Raw genomic sequence first — 25,714 nt, 5'->3', positions numbered from 1 at the left:
CTCCTGGTCTTGCCAGCGGGGTGCATCCATGTGTTGAGTCCACCCAACCACTGCCCTCCTCCTCGGGAAACACTCTCACAATGCTGGAATGCCACCAGGGATCCTGTAAGTATAATTCAATGTCTATATTGTCTGTTGCGGTGCGACTTTGTTGCTGTTGTGGCTGCATCGGGCTCCCTGTAGGGAGTGAAGTGTCGCAGTCCAAATTAGTTGTTTGTTTTTGTCCTTGTTGAAGGCTGGCCAATTCCAGGTGCCTCCGTAAATGGTCAATATGTCTCTTCCAAGTCCGGCCGTCCTCTAAAAGGACGGAATATGTCTTAGGAACCATTTTTTCCATAATTGTCCCTTTACACCAGTTTAGCCCTCCATCAAAGTTCTTTACAAATACAGCTTGACCCACAGATAAAGACCTTTCAGGAGATACATGCGTGATCTTTTGGGGTTCAGAGTATGAAGGGTGTAACCTATCAAGGGGAGACCTCAGTTTCCTTCCCATTAACAATTCAGCAGGACTTTTATTAGTCACAGAGCTGGGGGTGATGTGTTGGGTAAGTAAGATTTGGTCTAGGCATTCTTGGATGTCACATGGTTCTTATTGCTTCCTTAGCCACTCACACTTTACGTTCTGCTTGACCATTAGACCAAGGGGATTAAGATGAACTTGTGGTAACTATTTACATCATTCTATTTACATTCAACATTCTTGCCTGTGTCCATTCAGAAAATTGAAACTCTCCCAGGAGCTGCTGATAATTTTACAGAAGAATTATTGAGTCTCATTACTTGTACTTCTCTAACGATTAGGCTTGGTAAAGCAACCAAAACAGGACAAGGCAGATTTCAACGGATAGTTTTGAACTGCAGAAAAAACAATTGCAACCATCCTGCCTTCTATAGAAGACATGTATATAGTGCGGGTCAGAAGGGTGGGGTGGGGGCTGAGAGAATATCTTCAGACTCCTCACATCCTGGACATAAACTGTTTCAGCTCTTCCCCTCGAGATGGCACTACAGGGCATTGCAGGCCAAAGCAACTAGACACAACAATGCCCCCCCCCCAAAATAGAATAGAGTAAGGCAAATATCGACAAACCCAGGCGCCTGGTCGCCAGTGGCGCCTAGAAAATGTTGTCTGGCGCCTAGAAAATGTTGCCTGCTGTACTGTATGTATACAGTATATTTTTCCCGCCTTGTGTTTATGCCCAGAAATGGTACATCTTGGCTTCCGTAGCTCCGCCCATCAACCTCGGAGCGAGCTGCTTTCCCAGCGTCCCCTGCGCTTGCGTGCGTCTCTCCCTCCCCCCCTTGCCTCCATTCCGCCTCCTACTCGAACCCCTTCACTCCCCCCCACCGCACACAGACGCTCCGATCTTGGCCGCTCACCCGCCTTCGGAGAGAAGCGGAAGCCCCTCCCCTCCCGGCGTGAGGTTTTGTTCATTCCTCCTCCGGCCGCGTGCGCGGTGACTTCCGACCAGTAACCCCTCCTCCCCCCTCCCCCCCTCCCCCGCGTCCCCGGCCCGGTCTCCCTTTCCTTCTTCTCTGTTTCGGTTTCTGACTAACGGTCTCCCCTCGGATCCCGACGGGAGTACAGCAGAGCCGGCTCGGCGGAGCCAGGCCTGCGCCGGGGGGGAGGGGGTGAAAGCGATGTCAGGTGGAGACTCGGCAAAAAACCAAGTTTGCTTAAAAAAAATTCTGGCTCCTAAATTTTTTGGCTGGCTCCTAGATTCTGAACAACTTTGTCGACCCCTGGAGTAAGGTAGAATAGAATTTTATTGGACAAGTGTGATTAGTCATACAAGAAATTTGTCTTGGTGCATATGCTGTCAGTGTACATAAAAGAAAAGCTCATAAAGAATCATGATGATTGTCATAGGATACAAATAAGAAATCAAATCATATTAGGAACTAGTCAATATAAATTGTAAGGATACAAGCAAAAAACTTAGTCATACAGTCATTTGTGGGAGGAAATGGGTGATGGGAAAGATGAGAATATTGATAGTACTGCAGACTTAGTAGATAGTTTGACAGTATTGAGGGAATTATTTGTTTAGCAGAGTGATGGCGTTTGGGAAAAAAATGTTGTCTCTGGTTGTCTTGACGTGCTGTGCTCTATAGCGACGTTTTGAGGGTAGCAGTTGAACAGCTTATGTCCAGGATACCAGGGGTCAGTCAATATTTTCACCACCCTTTTTGACTCGGGCAGTATACAGGTCCTCAAAGGAAGGCAGATTGGCAGCAATTGTTTTTTCTGCAATTTTGATTCTCCTCTGAAGTCTGTTGGTCTTGTTGGGTTGCAGAACCAAACCAGACAGTTACAGAGGTGCAGATGACAGACTGCTTTTTTCAAGAGGCACCTGGCCTTTCTGGTTTTTTTTCTTTAAAGGCCTTTCGCTTCTCATCCAAGAAGCTTCTCCAGCCTTTAAAGAAAAAACAGAAAGTCCAGTTGCTTCTTGGAAAACAAAAGCACCTTTGAAACAACTATGACCTGGATGATTAAGAATCTCCATAGACATTTAGACGAAAGGATGGGTTTCCCCCCTACCCATGCTGCTGAACACATTCTCATAATATTGCCTAATATCAATAGAATAGAATAGAATAGAATAGAATAGAATTCTTTATTGGCCAAATGTGATTGGACACACTAGGATTTTATCTTTGGTGCATATGCTTTCATAAAAGAAAATATACATTTGTCAAGAATCATGAAGTACAACACTTAATGATTGTCATAGGGGTCAAATAAGCAACGAAGAAACAATATTAATGTTGTGGTTGGCTCTGGCCCAGCTCCTGCCCCAAGGAATGTGGAGGTGGATGCAGGGGAAACATCAACATGTCATAGGCCTGTTTTATTGCCGACAGAGGCAGGTAGTGAAGTTTCCTCGGGAGAAGCAGAAGGTGGGGGTGACTTGGAAGAGGGGAGTTTGGCAGACAGCACAGGAGATCAATCATCCTTATCATCCCTGGATTCAGAACAAGAATTTATGACACATCCACACATGCGTAGAGTGATGCATAGGAGACAACAACTGAAGGATTATTACAGGAGATAAATTAGGCCACCTGTGGTTGGGTGGGGCTGCTGTAATTAGTGCTACAGATAAAAGAGCAGCCTGCTGTTTTAGCCTCATGGCAGTTTATCTGATTCATAGTTTCGTCAAGATCGTGGCTTTTGCTATTCAAGATTGTGTGTGGACTTTCTGGACTTTAGAATTGGACTCAATTTCCCAGTTATTGGGTGAGAATTTGGATTGCATTTAACCTGTGCCTTGTGTATACCAGAAAATCCCTTTGACATTTAAAAAGGGAGCTATTTGTTTTTCTGTTAATAGACTTTTGGGGTTTCCTTCTATCATGTGGTGCATGTCTTTCTGGACTAATTACCCTGTAATTATGGGCGGTTGAGACACACCGGCAGAATAGAATAAACTGCCATCAACCCCCAAACACATACCGTTCCAGGGTGAAATGTGTTGGATTGTTTGCTTCTCTTTTTTCTGGCATTTATCTGATCATGGCTGCTGGTATGGCAGAAATGCAAACAGTCTTAGAGGCTTTGAGGATGGAAATCCAAGCGTTAACGCAGACAATGCTGCAGTTACAGAACCAGGTGGATATATTATCACAGCAGCCTGTCATTCCACAGGTGCAGCCAGCAGCTCCTGCCCCACAGCCACTACCAAGGAGGAAATGCTTTGTGGCTCTGCCTGAAAAATTCTGGGGTGACAGACGCATGTTTGCAGCTTTCCTCAGTCAAGTGCAGTTGTTTACTAATGCACAACTGCATCATTTGTGTCTTTCTGGACTAATTACCCTGTAATTATCGGTGGTTGAGACACACTGATAGAACAATTAATAACTATCTTAATATACAAGCAACAAGGTTACATTCATACAGTCATAAGTGGGAGGAGATGGGTGATAGGAATAATGAGGAAAAAATAGTAGTGCAGACTTAGTAAATAATTTGACAGTGTTGAGGGATTTTTATCCATGTAGTACGACTGCAGTAATATTATTTATTCTTCTTATCTTCTTTACTACTTCCTCTTATTGGGATGATGATGATGAAGTAGAAAAATATGACGATACTGAATTCTGTTGCTTGCAGCAAGGATTACCTTGCATTGTCTTATCTTACTTGGCCAAATAAAGTATCTAATTCAATTCAATCTTTTTTTTTTTCTTCCCTCCCCACCCTTAAGATGCCGTTCGGTATTGCATTAGAGTTGATGATAGTTCTGCGGCAGGAAAAACGTCTGTTAAGGTAAGAGGAAAAAGGAAACCCACCAGACTATAGCACTCCTGGTGCACCAGTTCCGGCCCTATTTGGACAGGGAGTCTCTGCTCAGTCACTCATGCCCTTATCGCCTTGAGGTTTGACTACTGCAATGCTCTCCACATAGGGCTACCTCTGAAGAGTGTTGGTAAACTTCCAATTGTGCAGAATGCAGATGCGCAAGCGGTCATGGGTCTTCCCAGATACACCCATGTCTCTCCAACACTCCGCGGAATGCACTGGTTGCCGATTGGTTTCCAGACACAATTCAAAGTGTTGGTGATGACCTATAAAGCCGTACATGGTATCGGACCAGATTACTTACGGGACCGCCTTCTACCGCATTAATCCTAGCAACCTGTTAGGTCCCACAGAGTTGGCCTTCTCCAGGTCCCATCAGCTAGACCAGTGTTTCCCAACCGGTGTGCCACGGCACACTGGTGTGCCGCGAGACATGGTCAGGTGTGCCGCGAAGAAAGCAGCTCAGCTTCTGGTCTCGAAACTTTTTGCGAAGAGCAAAAAGTTGTGAGAACGGAAGCTGAGCTTCCTTCTTAGCGCCTTCCAAGTTTTCTGGCAACTGCAGTGCCTCGCCCGGCTGGAGCTTCCCTGGCGGCTGCAGCAGGTGAGCTTTGGGTCCTGGTGGGAGGGTAGCGGCAGCGGAAGGGCAGCGCGCAGTGGGAGGGTGATGGCGGCGGCAGCCGCAGCGGGTAGTAGCCGTGGGGCAGCGGCAGAGTGGTCAGCTGTGAGGCGGAGCTCCGGAACAGGGGCACCGACGGCGGCTGGACATGCTAGAATTGCATGGCTGGCACTTGCCTGCTGTCTGGGCCGGGATGGAGGCTCCACCCCACGTCCATGCCCAGCGCAACGCCAGCATGTACGGCGTCTAGCAACACGTCTAGCCGCCATCGGTGCCTCCGTTCCGGAGCTCCGCCTCACAGCTGACGATCTTGCCGCCGCCCCACGGCTACTGCCCAAAGCCGCTGCTGAGAGAAAGAGAGAGGGAGAGAGGGGGGAGAGAAAGAGATAGCAAGAGAGGGAGAGAGGGGGGAGAGAAAGAGAGGGAGAGAGGGGGGAGAGAAAGAGATAGCAAGAGAGGGAAAGAGAGAGGGAGAGAGGGGGGAGAGAAAGAGATAGCAAGAGAGGGAGAGGGAGAAAGAGAGAGGGAAAGGGGGGAAAGAGATAGCAAGAGAGGGAGAGAGACATTTACTTACTTACTTACCGTATATACTCGAGTATAAGTCGCTCCGACTATAAGTCGCGGCGCCCACTTTTGCCACAAAAACTGGGAAAATTTATAAACCCCTGTATAAGTCGAGGGTGGAAATTGCAGCGGCTACTGGTAACTTATAAAAATGGAAACCAATAAAATTACATCAATTGAGGCATCAGTAGATTAAATATTTTAGAATATTTATTTCAAAGAAAGCCAGTAAACTAGCTCTGTAAGTTTAAAAGAGGGTAAACAGGTATATATCCCCCAAGGCAGGTATAGGCAAAAAAAATGCAAGTACCTAGGTACTTACCTCAATCCCCTGCTCCTGCTGGTTTGGGTTAGGGTTAGGATACTTGACCTCTCCTTGCCTCAAAGAGATACAATTTCCCTCTATATTTACAATTACTGAACATCCAAAATATACTTAATTCTATGTATATATGCCATATGTGTAAATAAATATTACACACAGGCACACAAAAATATACTGTACATTATCTACTATATAAACTGTATGTGTATATACAGAGAGAGAAAGAGAGAGAGCTCTTGTAAAATTATATATGGTACATTCAACCTCACTTACTGTAATAGGAAAACAAACCCAGAGTCCACTTTCTGCCACACAGTTAACCATAACTAGAACATTACACATGTCTTCAGATGTACCGGTACTTCCCTAGCTTGCACATCACTGTTAGAGCTAGGAAATGTCATGGATTGAGTAAAATGTGGTGATTTTCACTTAACAATGCTTTTGCTTAACAACAAATTTTGAGCTCAATTGTGGTCATAGGTCTCTGTCTGTCTGTCTTCCTTTCCTGTCTGTCTGTGCCCCCCTCCTGTCCCCTCCCCGGGTAAATTACAGAGTCAATACTGTATTGTTTTTTTATTTAAGGTTACAAAGCAAATGAAGAATCATTTTGAGTATTCTTTAAAATTTCTTCAGTGAGATCCATAGCTAATCTGGCAAAAAAAAATTTCACCTGGCAAAACTTTTTATTGTTGACATTAGGCACAGCCAGAGAGATGTCTTAAAAGGCAAACAAACTGTCAAAAAAGTATGTTTTTTAAAAAATATAATATTTTGGTTGTTGAATTTAATTCTGCCTTGGCGCAGGGCAGCCCCCGCAGATGGGTGGCTGGCGAGGACCACGCATTCCCATCTTTGTGTCCGCTGGGGTTAAAGGAAAGTTTAGGGACCCCCGCCCCTTGGAGAAATGCCTCGTTGGTGACATTCTGAGCGTTTTTGTCTCCCCACTCCAAAAACCCCACTTCTCGGCAGCTTGCCGAGGCTGAGAGGAGAGTGATTTTAAAAGGCACTCTCAGCTTGGGGTTTTCTCCCCGCTGAAATGTTGCTCGCCCGCCGCCCTCAACACCCGCTTTGTCCTCGACCCGGCAGAAGAAAACTGCGTCCTTTCCTGTTGCTCTCTTCCCGAGAGGTGGGGTGAGGGGGTGTTGAGAAGACAGAAGCAAGAATCCACACCGCCTCCCACACACACCTCATCGGCTTTCCCCCCCTCTAGCGCGGCATTGGAGTGTTTGGCTGGCTCCTTTTCTTGCGGGGAGAGGGGGGAAAAGCTGGGGGGGGGGTGGATTCTTGCTTCTATCTTCTCGCCACCCCCCCACCACACCTCACCGGCTTAGGAATGTCGTTGCCTCCCACAGCCACTTCCCCACGCGCTTCAGATGTGCCTGCCTTTCCTACAGCGAAGATAGGCGGCACCTTCCCGAAGGGCTCAGCTAAGCGGGTGGGGGAAGGGCTGGCCATTTGCCGCCTCTCTCCGCTGTAGGAGAGGCAGGCGCAAGCAAAGCAACGTTCCAAAGCGGTCTCCGGGAAGCAACCGAGGGAAAGGCAGTTGTCTGCCTTTCCTTCAGCTCAAAAGAGGAGGCAAATGCCCTGCCTTCTCCCAGCCGGTTAACCGAGCGCTTCAAGTTAACCGGCTGGGGGAAGGCAGGGCATTTGCCTCCTCTTTCGGGCTGAAGGAAAGGCAGACGATTGCCTTTCCCTCCGTTGCTTCCCGGAGACCGCTTTGGGACATCGCTTTGGGAGAGGGGGCAACTGCTCCCAGTTTAAGAAACAAGAATCCCCCCCCCAGCCAAACGGCTTTTTTCTTGTTTAGCGCGGCGTTCGAGTGGTTGGTAGGTTCCTTTGCTTGCACGCAAGAGCCAACCACTAGAACGCCGCGCTAAACAAGAAAAAAGCCATTTGGCTAGGGGGGGGGGATTCTTGCTTCTTAACTGGGAGCAGTTGCCCCCTCTCCCAAAGCGATGTCCCAAAGCGGTCTCCGGGAAGCGACCGAGGAAAAGGCAATCGTCTGCCTTTGCTTCAGCTCCAAAGAAGCTCTGGGAGAGGGGGCAACTGCCCGGTTAAGAAGCAAGAATCCCCCCCTAGCCAAACGGCCTTTTTCTTGTTTAGCGCGGCGTTCGAGTGGTTGGCAGGTTCCTTTGCTTGCACGCAAGAGCCAACCACTCGAACGCCGCGCTAAACAAGAAAAAAGCCGTTTGGCTAGGGGGGGGGATTCTTGCTTCTTAACTGGGAGCAGTTGCCCCCTCTCCCAAAGCGATGTCCCAAAGCGGTCTCCGGGAAGCGACCGAGGAAAAGGCAATCGTCTGCCTTTGCTTCAGCTCCAAATAAGCTCTGGGAGAGGGGGCAACTGCCCGGTTAAGAAGCAAGAATCCCCCCCCTAGCCAAACGGCTTTTTTCTTGTTTAGTGCGGCGTTCGAGTGGTTGGGTCTTGCGTGCCAGCAAAGGAACCTGCCAACCACTCGAACGCCGCGCTAAACAAGAAAAAAGCCGTTTGGCTAGGGGGGGGGGGATTCTTGCTTCTTAACCGGGCAGTTGCCCCCTCTCCCAGAGCGATATCTTTAGCGGTCTCCAGGAAACGTCTTAGGGAAAGACAGACGTCTGCCTTTGCTTCAGCTCCAAAGAAGCTCTGGGAGAAGGGGCAACTGCCCGGTTAAGAAGCAAGAATCTACCCCCTAGCCAAAGGCTTTTTTCTTGTTTAGCGCGGCGTTCGAGTGGTTGGCTCTTGCGTGCAAGCAAAGGAACCTGCCAACCACTCGAACGCCGCGCTAAACAAGAAAAAAGCCGTTTGGCTAGGGGGTGGATTCTTGCTTCTTGACCGGGCAGTTGCCGCTTCTTTCTAGCTGAAGCAAAGGCAGACGGCTGTCTTTCCCTCAGCCGCTTGCGCCCTCTTGTGGTGACATGTTAGTCACCCGAGTATAAGTCGAGGTCGGGTTTTTCAGCCCATTTTTTGGGCTAAAAAACTCGACTTATACTGGAGTATATACGGTACTTACTTACTTACTTGGATTTCTAGGCCACTCTTCACCAAAAGGACTCAGGGTGGCTTACATAGTAAAAACAATACAAAGTACAAAACTTAAAAAACCGAAGTAACCTAGACTAAAACCCGAACAATTTAAAAGCCATTCAACTGCAGACATTCCCCCGCTCCTAGTGGGTCACCTCGGGGGTCTCCAAATCAGAAGGCACAGACATGAATTTGTTCAAGGTGAGACGACCCTGACCAAGGTCAGGGGAGTTCCTTTTATTATAAACAGACATCTAGAGGATAGGATACATGTGACAAGCCAGGTCCAAAACAAAACGATTGCACAATACTGCAGCAAAGTTCATCCAATTGGAAAGGTACAACTCAACAGGTGAGAGAGTGAGGAATTTGCTGAACCATGCCTTTTATGGAATGTGCTTATGTGAGGGGAAAACAACAGGATTTGGACTTTAGCATAAGTTAAACCTGAGTGCGGCCCTTCAGCTATACACAGGCATTTCCATCTGCTAAAAGTCAAACAGGGGGCAACAATATGCGTCTTACAGCAGTAACCTGGACACTATTTTGCAACATTTCCTCTGTTTTTTATTTTTTTTAAAGGCAGATTCTTCCTCCTCATTGATCATTAAGAATGGTTGTTTTTTCCTGTATAAACGATAAGTCATCCTTTAACAGAGGGTACTACATTTCATTGTTAATCACCAATGCCTGTTTCTCATTTCTCGGCATAGCTGAAATAACGGACTTGACAGTACTCTGGATTAAATTACAAAGTAAAGGAATCATGCCTGGAAGCATAATAATATGCAATATAATTCCTATCATGAAAGCAGCTTGTTTCCAATTTCTGAAAATACCACCAAGAAACCCTTGGTCATCCAAGATTTCTGTCCATTTTTGCACTGGCATGTGCACCACTTTCCGGAGCCCAGCAGTGAGGTTGGATACTACTTTGCCAACTTCATTAATTTGCAAACAATTTGTCAAGTTGAATTTCCCACAAACTCCACCCTCAGCTGTTCTGAGTTTATCTTGTTAAGTGGCAATAATATTTAAGGCTTTGTCAATTCTGCTTCCCGCAATTTCCATTACGGCCTGAACCTGATTATTCTGTTTAACATGTAGATTGGAGTACGATACCCCCAACTTCCATTCACAGCCCAAATGGCAGGATCATAAGAAATGATTCTCTCAGGGGGCCACTCATCTGCTCCCCATTTGCCCACTTGGATTCCTCCGATACTAGTAGAAATGTCCCGGCGTTTACATGAAGATTTCCAAGCATCATAAACAGGAATACCAAGGTGTTGCTGATTCTTCAGAGGTATTAGAAAAAATGAAGGTTTGATCCATCCCAAAACACAGGTGCCTTACCAATTGGCCGGTAAATACTCATACCCTGTGTTTCCACAAATCCAATACATATTTTTCAGGGTAGTCCAATGACTATGAGTGTCATTTTTTAAAATGCCTGTAAAATCACGTGGGGTAACTGAGAAGTTGGATTCACTAATCCATTCACCTTTCTCCCAGAAGCCCAACCATAATAAATCTACTACCATGACACTATTTGTATGATTATGTTTGTAACAAGCCTTGTCAATTAAATTAGTGGTCAGGGCCCATTTCCTTTCTGAATACAGTTCATCCCCAATCCTTTTTGATATATTATCTTGGGAGATCAGATTGGTCAATTTTTCTGCATTTGCTTCCAAAGCTTCCCATGGCCAAACTACTCCCATGTTAGTACCTCCACAAACAAAGCGATTTTTACACCTAATGATTTAGCAACATTTTCTGAAAATTCAATAAAGAGGTTCCTAGCTACATCAGTGACAATGGGTTGTTTTCCAGTTTTCTTTAAAGTGTCATATACTGACCATTCTATATCAATAACATTTGAAGTCCATGTTTGTTTAAAAGTTATATAAGAGGTAGAATCAGTTCCTTTACCATCTATCCCAACTCCCATAGATTGGACTTCTCCTTCTTTAATGTTCCATGTGAGACGTACCTGGTTCCCATTCAAATGGTGTGATAAATTTGCAATGGTCTCCTTACGGCAACGTGTGTGTTTTGGGGTGACTGTGTATTGGCAAACATTTTCCCAAGTGCCACCACAAGGGGTCCATTTGTGTTCACTAATTCTCCCTGCTAGTGCATTGAATGTATCAGAATATACTTCATTATCATTGTAGCAGAGATATTTTTCATTATTTTTATACATCTCTATCCATTGTCGGGATCCACAGGTGTATGTGGAAGAGGAGTCTTTATAAGAGTGCAAGCAGCAAAATCCAAAACAATTTGAGTAACCTGTTCTGTGTAAGCAAAAACTGGTGTAGTTAATAAAAACAAGTTGGGTTTTCTTAAACCATTTCTTTATGCTTTTATGGCCTCCATGTACTGATAGTTAAACTTGTTTCGGGGGCCTTGGATTAGAGCACCAGTATTTATTTTTTGAGTCTTTATAAATATCATATTGCTGCTGTTGGAAAATACAAGTTCCTTTTTTTACAGCTTTCAATGGTGGAATTTTTGCGTGCAAGAGTTTTTATGGTTTTAGAACCATAAGTAGTGATAGTCACACAGATGCTACAATAAATACTTGTAGTATGTACTAAGGAGCAAGGGGATCTAGTATAACTATGTTCAGGAGTGACAAAAATGTGCTATATGAGGGAAGGGTTTGTGTGTTATTATTTTGGTTCTTAGCCAAGTCTGCATTATTACTTACAATAATAGCCATAAAATATGCAATATTCCTAAAACTAAAAACAAAGCCATAATAAAAAAATGAAAAAGATTTTACATGAGGTAGACATTATAAGCTTTTCCCATAGAAAATAAGGATATTCTGGCAATCTTTTACCAAGAACAGGACATCCTATTGGTAGAAGAGATGATGGAGAAGGTACAAAGTTGTCTTCTATTTCTTCATGTGGTGGAGGGTGTCCCATCCCATGTTCCTGGTCCGGGAGGGATACAGCCTCAGATGTGTGCACTGGCATCTGATGTGGCTTTATTATCACAGTATATGTCTTTAGTCCCTCCTTTTATATTTTGTTTAGGCAAGTAAGGTCTTACGTTTCTTCCCGGTACCCAAAGTACATGATCGTCCAGTTGAATGGCAGCGTAACCTCGCCCCCAAGTAATGAGGTCAGCTGAACCACACCAAGTCGGATCAGACAGTTCTTGATAGTAGACTGGTGGTCGAACTGGGGAGGGTGAGGGAGCTGAAAAATGATGATAAGCTGCAGACAATGGAGGTGTTCCGGAAAGATTCAAAAAATTTGACGTGAACCAAGAAATGTTAATAATGTCTTGCACCACCGGGAGGCTGGGGGGACCTTTACCCCTTAATCCAGATTGCTTTGTCAGTTTTGAGTTCTTTTAAGCGTCCCAATGATGCAAAAGTCCGAATGCAATGATTAATGACATGCTTAGTGGCCTCACCCCTTTGGGGGGGGGGGGTGGCCATAACAAATCCTGAAAAAGTATCAATAGTAACATGAATATATTTCCAGGGGGGAAATGAAGGATATTGCATTACATCCATTTGCCAAATTTGACAGGCATTGATACCTCGAGGGTTAACCCCCATTGGAATAGAATTTGTCTGTTGACTACAGGTAGGGCATTGTTGAACTATGGCAGCTGCTTCAGCTGCAGTGATATGAAACTGCTTTGCAAGAGATTTTGAATTTTGGTGAAAATAGGACTGGCTCTCCCAAGGAGTGGGAGCCACTAAAAACCATTCATGAACAGGAGCTGCAGCAGCAGACGCTGCAGCATCTGCAACATCATTTCCTTCTTGCAAAGGACGAGGGAATGGTTGATGACTTCTAATTTGAGAAACAGAAAATGGATGTTGGCGTTCATTAATAAATTTCTGAAGGGTCAAAAACAAGGATAAAAGTGCAGGTTCAATGGAAGGGGAAAGATAGGCCTGATAGATAGTCTGAATAATTTGAGTGACATACAAACTATCCAAAATTAAATTAAAAGGTTGATGGGAAAAAGTAGAGAAGGCCAAAATGGATGCAGCCAATTCAGCACGTTGGGCAGATTTTTGTGGGGTTGTGATTAAGGTTTTCCATTGGCCCTGCTCCATCCAGACACAAGTTCCATGTGTTTTATTGCCATCTGCAAAAACTGTGAGTGCATCTGGCAGAGGTTGAGGGGAGCAGGGAAGTTGCCATTTTGCAGGAACCATTTTTATCAAAGACAATCTAGGATCTGAGGTTAGGTGATACAATACTTGACCTGGCCAATAGGCCAAGGCAAATTGGAGATCTTCTGAGAATTCAAATAAAATTTCCCATATACTCAAGGGACAAGGAACAAAAAGTTGAAAAGTTTCCATGCCAATCAAGAGTCTACAACGCTTGTGTCCCTTAGTAATCAAAGTGGCAAAAAGCAATGGTTTTTGAGAAATGGTTTTTGAACCAATTCAGCAAGAGCAGCCAATGTTTTTGCTGTTAATGGCCACTGATCCACCCACACAGGGGTATCATTTAAAAGAGTTAAAGAAAGAGGAGTAACAGACATGACAAAGAGTGGAAAAATTACTGTAAAATCAAACGTGCCACAAATTTAAATGGAGTGGCAAAATAACAGGTTTGATATGGGCCGTTACTTTTGAATCTGGGGAGGTTACCGGAAGCCACTTCTTACTGATCTTTGCTTCATGAATACCCCCAACCACCTCTTACAGTTGGAGATGAATCTGTGGGCCAGGTAGAAGGCCAATCCTGCTCCTGGATCACTGAGACGTCAGCTCCAGTATCTAAAATACCAGGAAAAGGACATCCTTTAATATTAAAGGTGATCACGGGTCTTTTTTCTTTAACAGCTGTATCAATTGCCATGACATTAAATTTAGGAGGTGGTACTTCATGGATGTCATTATAATCAGAGGTATCACATTCTAAAGCAACAGGGATAGCAGTAGCAACGTCTCCCTCTTTAACAATCAATGGAGTATCCACAATACATAGAGCAAGAGTAAATCAAGAAAGGTGAGGCAAGAACGCCAAGTGAAATAAGATCACGATGTGGATAGACTAACAAAGGCAAAGTTGAAGGAAAATTAGGACTGCTAGAATGATCAATAGGAAGAAAATAAGTTGAACCTGGAATTTGCATGTCCACAGTTTCTTTAGCAAAAAGTTCCATTGAAATCACAAAAGGAGAGTGGAAAAAGTTTCCAACCTTTGTAGCGGGGTTGGCTGATTGCCCCCTAGTTTCCCTGCAGCTGTTGTTGCTGCTGTGGGAGGGGATTCACACGACACTGATTTGCCCAATAAAAGCCTTTTTTACAGCGAGGGCATAAAGTTCTAGGTTTAATATTGAATGGGCTTATGGCCACCCCTCCTCCTGGCGCAAGGCATTGATTCTTATAATGACGTTTTTTTCCACAGTTATAGCAATTACCAAATTTTTTGGAGAGCCATAGCCAAAGATTCCACATTATAAGCATTAGTCCCAACAATACGGCAAGCACGAAGGTAATCAGCCAAGCCCACGTCCAGGCAAGACAAAAGAGGTTGCAAAACCCGCTGACAATCCTCATTTGCATTCTCAAAGGCTAATTTCTTAAGTAACTCCTGTCGTGCAACTGAATGTTGGACTTCTCTCTCAAGGGCTTTTTGGAGCAAATCTATAAATTCTGAATAATCTTGGTTTGCTCCTTGAAATATTTTAGCAAAGGAACTTCTCCCTGAAGAAGAAGGATCATCAACCAATTGAAGCGCTTTTGGAGCAACCATGCTACAATTAGTAAAAATTATGGCAGGGAGTTGCGCTTGGGCAGCAAAAAGAGAAAAGGCTCCCTGACCTAAAATTTGTTCTAAAGTAAAGGCATTGTTAGAAACTTGAACCAATCTCTCTGCCTCTCTCCTCCATTCTGATTCCCAAACTACATACTGTGTCTCAGTAAAAATCATCCGGCAAAGATCCCTCCAATTATCTGTGGCAAAAGTATATGTCCCAGTAATACTATGAATTAGACCTAAAACATAATGGCTTTGAATGCAATAGAGAGTAACGGCTTGTTTCAGGTCTCTAAGAATTTTAACAGGCAATGGCTCTATTGTTACCTGCCCTTGATTAGTTATAACAACCGGAGCAAAAAAAGAGGATTCATCCTCAAGAATGTCTCCTATTCTTCTAGCTTGCTCCAGCCCTTGGGCTATAGCACCTTTTATTTCAATTCTGGAGCAGAAGAAATTACAGGATAAACTTTGGAAGTCTCTGTTTCCACTTTTTGTGGCAATTTATTGTCTGATTCATATGGCGGGGGAGGATCCATACCCCCCTTCATTACATTATCATGAATTTGAAGACATTCCATAACAATCCGCCATGTGGAGAGTATTTTCGGGGGTGCTCTTGGCACCTTATGACAATAAGCTCACAATTTTATCCAAATTAAACATTTTAGCGTGCCCTTTTCCGGATAGGTGAGACAATTTTGATAAATATTATTATTATTTATTAGACTTGTATGCCACCCCTATACTTTAAAAGATTAATTAGGTCCTTTTAAGCAGGCAAAGGCAAATTTTTACCATTAAGAATCAAAATGGATGACAGGCAGTTAGAGACTTAGAAAATTGAGATCCCATACTCACAAAAATGGGTACTCCGTTCACAAACGGCCGGCCATGGCGAATTCAGATGTCTTCTCCATTGGTGAGTAAAGGACATACCAAGAATTGTGTCCTTTACATAGATCACATCAGGGTCACCAGTTGCAGACATTCCTCCGCTCCTAGTGGGTCGCCTCGGGGGGTCTCCAAATCAGAAGGCACAGACATGAATTTGTTCAAGGTGAGACGACCCTGACCACAGTCAGGGGACTTCCTTTTATTATAAACAGACATCTAGAGGATAGGATACATGTGACAAGCCAGGTCCAATACAAAATGATTGCACAATACTGCAGCAAAGTTCATCCAATTGGAAAGGTACAACTCAACAGGTGAGTGAGTGAGGAATTTGCTGAACCATGCCTTTTATGGAATGTGCTTATGTGAGGGAAAAACATCAGGGTTTTGACTTTAGCATAGGTTAAACCTGAGTACGGCCCTTCAGCTATACACAGGCATTTCCATCTGCTAAAAGTCAAACAGGGGGCCACAATATGTGTCTTACAGCAGTAGCCTGGACACTGTTGTAACATTCAACCTGTTCCATTCAAACACAATCATATCATCAGTCAGAGCAGAATAGCAACATTCAACGGCCCATGCCTGCCAGCTAAGGTGCGTTTTTAAAACCTTTCGAAAAGCCAGGAGAAAGGAGGGTACGAATCTTTGGGGGGAGCTGCTTCCATAGAACCGGAGCCACCACAGAGAAGAGCCTTCCCCTAGGTTCTGCCAGGTGACATTGCTTGGCTTATGGGACCTGGAGAAGGCCAACTCTGAGGGATCTAACCAGCCGCTGGGATACATGAGGCAGGAGACGGTCCCGTAAGTAATCTGGTCTTAATCCAGTGATGGCAAACCTTTTATCCTTTGGGTGCCGAAAGACTCTGGGCGTGCACTGTTGCGCATGCAGGAGTGCCCAAACAGGGGACGAGGCGTTGCAGAAATTTAAGGTTATGGCTCTATGCAATGTTCTCCTATAAGAATTCTCCTCTTCTGCTTTCCCCCCATTTCTGTTGTCCTTCCCATTCCCCTGCCCCACTTTTCTTTCAGGTATTCCTCCTCCTCCTCCTCCTGTCCGTCCCCTATTCTCCTTCTCTTTCATATATTCCTATTCTTCCTCCTCCTTCTCTTGTCATTCCCCATCTCTTCATGTATACCTCCCCTCTGCCCATGTTCTCCACCTCCTCCACCTCCTCCCAATGGTCCCACCTTTCTAGCAGGGCAAGAAGGGTCTCTTCTTCTTTACTGTCCGGACAAGATTCAGACCAAGCCGGGCACACTTTGCTCATCTTAGGCGGGCAGACATTCATGTGTGACAAAGTCTACCAAGTCGACCACAAAGCCAAAGAGATTGTCTCTAAATCAGACTGGCCCAGCCCACGGGATGAGTTCAGCGAGCAGCGGCCAAAATGGCACGTCGGAGCTCTCCGCAGCCACCCCATTTCGTTGCCACTTTCCCCTCTAGCCCTCCGCTTTCTCCGCTCTCTGCAGTCGCCCTATCCTTCTGCCAAAATCCCCCCTCCAGAGGCTTCCTACAATGCCCCAAATTGCTTCCAAAATCACCTCTCTAGCTGCTTCCTACCCTGCCCCAAATCACTTCAAAAATCATCCCAATAGCTGCTTCCTACACCGCCCCAAATTGCTTCTAAAATCTCCTCTCTAGCTGCTTTTGGAAGCCATTTCGGGCAGCATAGGAAGCCTGTGATATTTAAACATCTCATTTTTATTGGCAGAGTTACTATGTTTGACCATTTTAGGAAAGCTGCATATATACTGGTTACCCCTTAAAATATCAGTGTTGGCTGATGTTTTAAATTATTATTATAATGTTTATTGTTGATGCTGGGGATATTTTAAAGCTGTTGATACCTTTGGCCTGTCCTTAGATAAAAGTGCATTTCAAACCAAAGTAGATCTTTACTAATAACTGCAAATAATAAGCAATAAACAAAATTGGACTAACAAAGATAAATACACATTGCCCTATTATAAGTACACATTTTTATTGTGAGATCATTTTCTTTTGCATACGTATCATATTAGTTAAGCATATTTACAACGATTGATTCGTATTTAATTACATAACTACCTTTCTTTAAAAAAATCATTTTTATTTTGTATTATTTTCTGATTTTGTATTCATCTTTGTTAGTCCAATTTTGTTTGTTGTATTTTAATTCAAATATTTAATAAAGATTATTTTTTTTAAAAAGAAAGTAAAAATATAATATTTCCTGGGCTTCAGTTTTATAAGATAGCTGCTTTGTGGCCTCAACCCACTCTAGCCAGGGCTGGTGGCATGGCAGTTGCAATTTAGAACACAATTCCATGGGAGTTTCAGTTGCCTTGCAATGATTTGAAATATCGCGTGCAGGCAGTCGCTGATGGCTGCTTCATGTAGACACAGTAAGTTCCCTCTGTGTGTGTATATTCTGTGTTTATTCTTTAATTAATTGTGTGTGTGTGTATGTGTGCAAGTGATTGGGTGGGTGGGTGTTTAAAGTTGCCCTCTCTACTTTTAACACTGATGGCACTGGAGCAATGATGAAAAGATGTGAAGTTTTGTCTCTCTTTTTTCCTGCAGATTCCCTCAAAATGGAAATTGAAGTAGAAATGTATGTAGCTGAGAACATTGTTTCTGAAGGAATGGTAAGGCTTCTTTCACCACCACCACCACCACATCTTCCATCACTGAGCTTCAGCCATTGATTAAGGAACAAAAAAATGTGCATGACCCCCTCACAAAACTAATTTCTTTCTATTTATTTTAGTTTTTAATCACAAGGAAGCAGCTCTTCCTTTTTAAAAATTCTCTCTTGGTTTTATTTTCTGAAATTATTGCTTTCTGGGCTTCAGTTGTACAGATAGCTGCTCTATGGCCTCAACCCGCTCCAGCCAGGGCTGGTGGCATGGCAGTTGCAATTTAGAACACAACTCAAAGTTCCGATTCCATGGGAGTTTCAGTTGCCTTGCGGTGATTTGAAATATTGCGTGTAGGCAGTTGCTGATGGCTGCTTCATGTAGACACAGTAAGTTCTCTCTCTGTGTGTATATTCTGTGTTTATTCTTTAATTAATTGTGTGTGTGCGTATGTGTGCAAGTGATTGGGTGGGTGGGTGTTTAAAGTTGCCCTCTCTACTTTTAACACTGATGGCACTGGAGCAACGATGAAAAGATGTGAAGTTTTGTCTCTCTTTTTTCCTGCAGATTCCCTCAAAATGGAAATTGAAGTAGAAATGGATGTAGCTGAGAACATTGTTTCTGAAGGAACGGTAAAGCTTCTTCCACCACCACCACCACCACCACCACATCTTCCATCACTGAGCTTCAGCCATTGATTAAGGAACAAAAAATGTGCATGACCCCCTCACAAAACTAATTTCCTTCTATTTATTTTGGTCTTTAATCACAAGGAAGCAGCTCTTCCTTTTTAAAAATTCTCTCTTGGTTTTATTTTCTGAAATTATTGCTTTCTGGGCTTCAGTTGTACAGATAGCTGCTCTATGGCCTCAACCCACTCCAGCCAGGGCTGGTGGCATGGCAGTTGCAATTTAGAACACAACTCAAAGTTCCGATTCCATGGGAGTTTCAGTTGCCTTGCGGTGATTTGAAATATCGCGTGTAGGCAGTTGCTGATTGCTGCTTCATGTAGACACAGTAAGTTCTGTGTCTGTGTGTATATTCTGTGTTTATTCTTTAATTAATTGTGTGTGTGTGTGTGTGCAAGTGATTGGGTGGGTGGGTGTTTAAGGTTGCCCTCTGCTTTTAACACTGATGGCACTGGAGCAATGATGAAAAGACGTGAAGTTTTGTCTCTCTTTTTTCTTGCAGATTCCCTGGAAATTGAAATTGAAGAAGAAATGGACGTATCTGAGAACATTGTTTCTGAAGGAACGGTAAGGCTTCTTCCACCACCACCACCACATCTTCCATCACTGAGCTTCAGCCATTGATTAAGGAACAAAAAATGTGCATGACCCCCTCACAAAACTAATTTCCTTCTATTTATTTTGGTCTTTAATCACAAAGAAGCAGCTCTTCCTTTTTAAAAATTTCTCTCTTGGTTTTATTTTCTGAAATTATTGCTTTCTGAACCATCTCTTTGCATGCCTAGAGTTCCTTTCCATAGCATGATGGCCAGGAAGATAGTCTGATTTGGTTAATTCTTAGTTTGGGACTTTTCTGCAATCGGTTTGCAGGAAGAAGGGACTGTCTTTCTACTTGAGGATGGGTGTCATCACTACTTGAGAAAATTCTCTGGTGATTCCCCTTTCTCGTTCTTTTCATACGTTTTTATTGATTTTTAAAAAGAAAACAAAAAGAAGAAGTTACCTCACATATACCTTGTAGAACAGATCATACTCCTTTTCTGTTACATCTTACATTGCTATTTCTTATACTTAATATTATACTAATCTATATACATTCACATACAAGAACCAAGTATAAATATTTTTTCTTTTATACAGAGTAGCAATTCAAGATAGTTGCTTCATTAGTCTATGCATTTTTGTATTTTTATATTCTCTTTCTTAGCAACTTTGTGAACTGAATGGCTGAGCAAATAAATGACTGTCCAAGTCTCAAAAGGTAAAAAAAAATGCCTCCCTGATTCATCATATGCTTGTTTCCTATTACTGATATTCTTAGGAGATGGAGCAAATTTAACATAACCTACTGAGGGTGTGTGTGTCTTTGTGTGCAGAACCATAAATGAGCTACTCCTCTGAATTCTGCACTGCACTTGGAAGGAGAGTCCAACATGGGTAATTCACCAATCCTATTGGTAGAGACTGAGTTTAATTAACATATTAGCTAGGCACCGCCTCCAAGTGCCCCCATGAGCTCAGTTTTTAAAAACTCATTCCCTAGTGTAGAGACTGCTGAGTTTAGCTCTGATAATAAAGAACTGTTTTTACCTTGTTATTAATGAATTTCTTTCTTTTCCCTTTTGTCTTTCAGAGAAGAAGATGCTCAGATGGGGTCTCTGCCCTCCGCGGTCACCACGTCCTGAGCGGTTGGCCAAAAGGCAGACTCGGTGAGGGGAGGGTAAACTCCTCAGCCCCATTTTGGAACATCCTGAATTTCCCGCGGATGCCATTTTGGAGGGTGGGAAGTGCCTTACCGGTCCATCTGATTGACGGAACAGGGGAAACAACACCAAACGCGCATGCGAGGGGCAAGGCAAGGCAAGGCAAGGTCACCATTTGTTGCTTGCAAGAGCATCGGCATAGTCAGAACATATCCATGATCCAAGCCCAGATAGGACTAGGTGTGATGAGTGATGGAGAGCCAGGGTGTAAAAATTTCAGAGGCCTTTCTGCTAAATACAAGGCAAAAATAAAAACTGAACCACATCCAAGGCACCGCTGCAGCACTTAAGATGTAGGCAAATAAATCTTCAAAGCGCTAAAAAAAGATAAATAAATAAATATAAATAAATATAAATCTTTATCTTATTTTGATATTTTTTCTCTTAAAATCTTATATATTTAATTTCAAATAACCATATTGAATTGTGCAAAATAAAGACAGGATATAAATCTAACCATTAATGCATAATGTTCATGAATTAAAGCGATTTTTAAGTTCAGTTAACTCTAGAACACCTTTACAGGCCAAGCACGCTCAAGCATAATAGAGCATTTTGGTTCACAGTCAAAAAAGTCACAGCTCAGTTTTGCAGATTTCAAAGAACAAAACCAGAAAAATAAAAACTTTTAAAGCAAGACACACTTAAGAGTATAACATTTCTCTAACGCAAACAAAAGAGCCACCCCAATTTCACTTTTGGAAGAACTTTTAAGCATCTAAAACAACAGCCATCACTTAATAACGATTTCTCAGTTTTAAACAGGACTCCGCAAGCTGGCATTGCTTCTGAATCCGAATATTTGGACTGCTGTTATTCCAGGGCTTCAGACTGACTCTGCCTTCCTTTCTGGAGCTCCGCCCTACGCTACGTGCAACTTTCCCTGTGTGCATGGCTTTAAAGCAAGAGAGAGCTGCCTTCCCTCCGCTCCCCAGAGGCCTTAGTTAAAGCTAGCTCTTTAACTTCATGGAAGATGCTGCTTGCTTTCGACTTAAGTACCACAATGGAGAATCCTTAATTCAGTGAAGCACGTGGCACCTTTCCTGTGCACAATACCAAGAAACCCCACTGCAGCTGGATTCCTTAGGAAGCAGCAATTCTGCAGTGGCATAAAATATTTTCTGCTTTGTCCCAAGTACAGTATTTGCAGAAAGGCACTGATACTAGCTGTTCTCCCTGAGCTCAATCAATTCACTTTTGGGGGATGAGAAAGACATATGCTGGGAGTTTTAAGGGTAAATCTTTGTAGTCAAGGCAATTTTTAAAGGTGGTTTTATTTATGTTTCACTTCAATATAAACAGAGAAGGAAGATTTGTACAAATTACCCCAGAGCTTTAGTAGGAAATATCACAAGTCAATTTTTGTTGCAATTCAGGTATTTGGATGCTTGCAATAATGTTTGTCAGTTTTGCACAAATCCAAAGCGCAAGCTGTACACAGATTTATCATTTATGTGTGTTTTTATTAGATGTGTTCTAGTTAAGTGTGTGTATTGCTGTCTGTCTCTGTTAGTTGTATATGGCTTGCTGTTATGCCCTTTGTTAATAAATAAACATTTATTATTATTCTTTCTCTTTCCTGAAATCTGCAATCTAAGTGTGCCTTTAACACACCTCGATCAATTTTGGAAATATGAGTCTGTAAGATACATCCACAATAGCTACCATAAGTTGTTACAGGTGCTGATTTAAAAAAAAAATTGGGAGGAGTGGAGAGGGTACCCCTGTTGTAGAAAGTTGATTTAGCCTAGTGAGTCCACAGTACAGGCCTTAACCTGAGAATTCTTAAAAGACAGAATCAAGCAGTCACAATCTTCAAAATTGTACTTTATGAGTTGCTACCGAAATGCTAAATTAGATAAGGAACAACACTAAATGCCGCAATGCTACAGGTGTTTGTTAACATTCCATTTTCCTAACAAAGGAAATGGGTGGCTCCTTATTTGAAAAAAAAAAAGGTTTTCTTAAGCATCATGCCTGTAGGCGCTAAGATTTGAAGGGACCAATCTTTAAGCTATTTGCAGTTTCTCTTTTTCTTAAAAGACAGTAACAAATAAATAAGACCACTACTCGGAAAGCCAAGTGGAACACATGATCAGAACAAGCTCTGGCACCACCAGAACTTTTGATCAACAGTAATTAATGGATTATTAGTATGAAATTCTTATTATTTGTCTCCCAAAATTCACGTAGCAGGAGAGTAAGGTACCAGACTGGGAAAAAGGTGGGGGTAAAGCACGCTTGCCATAAGTTGGTTGAGGAAACCTTCCTCAGATGTGGGACATTCTCACATTTGTTCCCCACCCACCCACAAAAAAAATCTCATCTTGCAACCCAAGAGGAGTCTAGAAAGCTGATATGGCACTTTAATTGGCAGCAATTCCCATGCTATTTTCTTAATTGGAAATATCAAGATTTAAGAGGCAGCAGCAAAGGTCTACTAGACAAAATTCTCTAGTGCTCCACCATTATGCACAGTCATTTCCTCCTTCTGAGTAAAGAGCATTGCATCACATTACTACCATCTGCCATATTAATTAAAATTTAGTCTTTAGGAACATTGGGAGGACTTGGGAGATGGGGGTGGGCGTAAACCTGATCTCTCATGAAAATTTGGAAAGCTGTGTCTTCTGAACAGCACAGCCAAAGTTTGTTCTTAGCAGGGGAGGGGGGGTAGGAAGATCCAAAATCTGGTGGAATGAAGCATCTCCCCATCTCCCCAGGTTCTTTGTCCCAGAATCCCACCAGGTGATCTTTAAAAAGAATGAATGCTTTGAAGACCCTCAACTCAATTGGGGGAAGATTGCTATTTAACTGAGGTATAATTCTGCACTGAGCTCGGTACCTTTAAAATAAATACATTTAGATTTTCTGCTTGTTTTGTCCTGGGAGGGTGGGGTAGGAAAGCACAACAGGACCAATTTGTGCAGCATCACAAAAGATTTTGGAATGAAACTGGCAAGAGTAAACAATAGCAAAATGAGCTGGGGAGAATCCAACTTTACTTCTGACAATGGAAGGTAGCAATTTCCTTTTTTAAAAAATTAAGAGTGATGTATCCCCTAAGGTAGTTTTGTGCACTACCTACCTTAATCTCGTACCTTCCTGGATGACACTACAACCTCTATAATCCTCAACCACCTTGCCCTGCATTTGGAGCCCTGAAGGCACCAAACAGAAACCTGTTTTACCACTAGCAAGTATTTTTAAGCTAATATTCTGAGTGCATCTGGACCAGCTTTTTTTGTTCCTTTGAAAAATGTTGCCCTGAGGCTGCAGCATCCAAATTCCACCTACCCACCTAACCAAACAAATATAAAAGGGGAATTGACTGCCAGTTTAGAAATTAGAAAACAATTTAGTTATGCACAAGGCATTTTTCGAGGCATAAAGGCAAGATGCAAATATTAGTGAAAGTGATTCATTACCTTTGTACGCATCTGGAAGCATGCGGGAACAAGGAAAGTCATGTCAGGAAATGCCACATCAGGGCCAAAACGGCAGAGCACCTAAAGGAGAGCATGCTCACCTTCACAAAGGGCTAATAAAAGACTTTCAAAAATGGGGAAAGCAACACCCACCCTTGAAGAGAACAAGGATGGGGGAAAGATCAAAAGCAACATGAGAAAATATTATTTTACTGAAAGAGTAGTAGATCCTTGGAACAAACTTCCAGCAGACGTGGTAGATAAATCCACAGTAACTGAATTTAAACATGCCTGGGATAAACATATATCCATCCTAAGATAAAATACAGAAAATAGTATAAGGCAGGTATCGACAAACCCAGGCGCCTGGTCGCCAGTGGCGCCTAGAAAATGTTGTCTGGCGCCTAGAAAATGTTGCCTGCTGTACTGTATGTATACAGTATATTTTCCCCGCCTTGTGTTTACGCCCAGAAATGGTACATCTTGGCTTCCGTAGCTCCGCCCATCAACCTCGGAGTGAGCTGCTTTCCCAGCGTCCCCTGCGCTTGCGTGCGTCTCTCCCTCCCCCCCTTGCCTCCATTCCGCCTCCTACTCGAACCCCTTCACTCCCCCCCACCGCACACAGACGCTCCGATCTTGGCCGCTCACCCGCCTTCGGAGAGAAGCGGAAGCCCCTCCCCTCCCGGCGTGAGGTTTTGTTCATTCCTCCTCCGGCCGCGTGCGCGGTGACTTCCGACGGTTAAAAACCAAGTTTGCTTAAAAAAAATTCTGGCTCCTAAATTTTTTGGCTGGCTCCTAGATTCTGAACAACTTTGTCGACCCCTGGTATAAGGGCAGACTAGATGGACCAGGAGGTCTTTTTCTGCCATCAGACTTCTATGTTTCTATGTCAAATCTATGCCTGCTTCATGGAGCTGAGCAAGTGTGTGTGTGTGTGTGTGTGTGTGTGTGACATATTTTTGCTGATAATGAAAAGAGAGGGAGATTACTATAGTTTAGTTTAGTTTATTTAGATTTGTATGGCGCCCCTTTCCGAAGATCTATGTTGGGCTTATTTGCAATAGATCTTTGAAACAGATCTATAGTAAAATACCCCCGCACACTCACACAAACATATATATATATATATATACACTGCTCAAAAAAATAAAGAGAACACTTATTTTACAACACAAGACAATATAACTCCAAGTAAATTAAACTTCTGTGAAATCAAACTGTCCACTTAGGAAGCAACACGGATTGAAAATCAATTTCACATGCTGTGGTGCACATTCAACTTTGTACAGAAAAAAGTATTCAATGAGAATATTTCAATTAATCAATGAATCTATCAATCAATCAATCATTTATGGAGCAGGGCATATATACATACATACACGCACATACACAGTATAAATAAATATATACATATATATAACTGTCACATGTTTTTTGCTGAATTTGAAAATTAAGGGAGACTTAAAGGGAGACTCCATAAAGCAGGCATAGATCTATGTATATTAAAAAAAAACCGTCTGTCTGCCTTGATTTATGATCTGGTTCTTTGCCTCTCCAGATCCTTTCTGGGGGGGGGCAGGTCAGAGGAAGCAAAGTGCAACCAGATCTCTCCTGCCCCATCTCCCTTCCTCCTTGTGGCAGAGAACCAAAAGCTCCTGGAATGGCAGCCAGGCCAACCCCAGCCTTCTGTGCTCCCGCCCCCCCCCCCCCCGATTTCTGGCCTTGGGCACCACTTTTTTTGAGA

The 25,714-nt window shown here is 43.2% G+C and overlaps 3 long non-coding RNA genes across 4 annotated transcripts; 2 read left to right on the top strand and 1 right to left on the bottom strand.

Moving 5' to 3' along the window:
• The first annotated feature begins 2 nt into the window (after positions 1-2).
• LOC139175802 (uncharacterized) lies at positions 3-18,582 on the top strand. The gene is made up of 3 exons (XR_011560578.1): positions 3-105; positions 4,212-4,273; positions 18,035-18,582. It is a non-coding gene; the product is annotated as an uncharacterized lncRNA (long non-coding RNA).
• On the bottom strand, positions 13,342-24,251 carry LOC139175798 (uncharacterized). Of its 2 annotated transcripts, XR_011560573.1 has the most exons (4): positions 23,971-24,251; positions 20,370-20,859; positions 15,433-15,684; positions 13,342-13,586 (listed from the first exon to the last, which is right to left on the bottom strand). It is a non-coding gene; the product is annotated as an uncharacterized lncRNA (long non-coding RNA). The 2 variants fall into 2 exon arrangements; XR_011560572.1 differs by lacking the exon at positions 13,342-13,586 and having other exon boundaries at positions 15,343-15,684.
• LOC139175801 (uncharacterized) lies at positions 18,588-20,856 on the top strand. The gene is made up of 3 exons (XR_011560577.1): positions 18,588-18,722; positions 19,282-19,346; positions 20,413-20,856. It is a non-coding gene; the product is annotated as an uncharacterized lncRNA (long non-coding RNA).
• Positions 24,252-25,714: the final 1,463 nt, after the last annotated feature.

Source organism: Erythrolamprus reginae, chromosome Z (genome assembly GCF_031021105.1).
Source record: "Erythrolamprus reginae isolate rEryReg1 chromosome Z, rEryReg1.hap1, whole genome shotgun sequence".
Lineage (NCBI taxonomy): Eukaryota > Metazoa > Chordata > Lepidosauria > Squamata > Dipsadidae > Erythrolamprus > Erythrolamprus reginae.
Note: the sequence above shows the minus strand (reverse complement) of the source record. Positions and strands in the feature narration are given on the sequence as shown.